The sequence below is a fragment of the Cyprinodon variegatus genome, unplaced genomic scaffold (genome assembly GCF_000732505.1).
Source record: "Cyprinodon variegatus isolate N-32 unplaced genomic scaffold, C_variegatus-1.0 Scaffold832, whole genome shotgun sequence".
Lineage (NCBI taxonomy): Eukaryota > Metazoa > Chordata > Actinopteri > Cyprinodontiformes > Cyprinodontidae > Cyprinodon > Cyprinodon variegatus.
The window spans coordinates 125,448-127,407 of NW_015151285.1; positions in this window are offsets into that span (position 1 = coordinate 125,448).

Sequence of the window (1,960 nt, forward strand, 5' to 3'; positions counted from 1 at the left end):
AAGTATTTGTACTTTGTTACTTCCCATCTCTGGCTGCAACATATGAATCAAGATGCTATGACCGAAAAAATGTGATTGACAGATGACCGTTGATATATGATTGGCTGAATTTAGGTGTTCAGGCTGACGTATAACTAACTGGCCTGCAGAAGATAAAGAAAAAAACACAGATTTTAAGACAGGATTTCTTTTTTTAATAGAAATTTTCTAACTTTTGGGACAATATCGTCTGATAAAGAGTACATTTATATACATGTTTAAGCCAGAATGATTTGATATTTAAACATTACTTCCCTACGACTTTAAACCTACATTGAGGGATTCTTGGCTGAAAACATATTGTTCACGTTAGCAGAGCTTTTAGTCACAGCTGTGGTGTTAAGAGTGAGTTTGTGCCCCACGTTAAAATGGTAAAGGCCCTGTCACACCTTGCCGATTCCATGTTATCCAACATATAAATCGTCAAGTTGTGACAGGGGCTTTAGCAAGAAAGTTTAAGATGACAATGAACACATTTTGATTTTACCAACACTTGTTTTCTTGTTATTATTCCATAGAGTGAAGCCCCATAACAATGTTAGATAATTTCCTTAAACAGAAAAATCAGGATGAATAATCTCTTTAAACTGCCACAGAGTGAAGTGAAGCTATGGAAATAAAATTAATAAAAACTGAAGAGATGCATGAAAGTTACTGTAAAAAAAAAATTTTATTGATTAAGATATTTTTTAAGCTTTATTTTTGGATTGCATTTTTTAAATGTATTTTATTCTATCTGACATTTACTGAACACTTTCTTTGCTCCTAACGATAACAGAATTAAATTTACTCCATAGTGATTCACCCCTGAAAAAGAGGAATCTATGGAAAAATATCCAGTTAATGGTGTTTCAGACTGCATGTTTAAAAAAAGCAAACACACAATACATCTGTTTGCCAAGATAACAGATGTTTCCAGCGTAAACGCATCCCACACTGGCAGCAATGCAGGATTTCATCAGAATATAAACTCTCACCATAATAAACAAAATTCCAAAAACTGCTAAATAAAAACCATTTTCCTTCTGTTTTTTATTTGGCTTTGGTAAAACTGATTTGATCTGCTGGAACATCGGAGCTCAGAGGACATCGGAGCTGCTTATCCAGTTGGACTTTAACTGAAAGGATCTGTCGTTGTTTCCTCAGCAGCTCTTTAAGCAGACATGGATCACTTCTTTCTGCACATTCATTTCACCTTTATACGGTGACATTTCTGCTAAGAGAGAATGGTTTCTGAATCTCTGAGGGTTTTTATCTGAGGCGTCTGTTTGATAACGTTAAAGCATTAAAAATATGAGGGTGGAGATTTTTGGCAAGCTGAACAACAATCCGTGTTTCTCGCCAGCTTCAAATGCCAAAACCATCAGCTCTGGGGTGACGCTGGTATCATATCAGTTTCAGCTTAACAGTTTGCATCCAGGTTTCCTGGTTGTAGCAGGAGAAGGCGCTTAGAGAAGGCTTTGGTTAATAAAAGTTTGAATCGTCACAGAGAGTTAATATTTCCTTATTTTGTTGAAAAATATGAAAAGGCTTCAACTGCTGTTTAAAGGCTCAAATCGTGGAGTAAAGGCCCTGTCAAACTTTGCCAATTTAACCAGCGTATGCCCAACGTCCCAGAATCTCCTAAAACGCTAGCGTACGCTGAAATTTCTATGTATTTTTTCAATGTTGGGTGTTTACATAGCATATTTATAACAGGTCCAGAACTTATGTCCAATGACAGCCTAATTTATGCATAAAGGCTTCGTAATGCCCATGAATTGATGCTTGTGCATCAATTCATGGGCATTACGAAGCCTTTATGCAAGCTGCTCCTGAGGGGGTCAGCCATGCACCCAGAGGCACCCGGCTGCATCAAAAAGGTTTCTTTGATCGTGGTATTAAATGGCTACATATGCGGGTGAAGATTCTAAGTATTCCA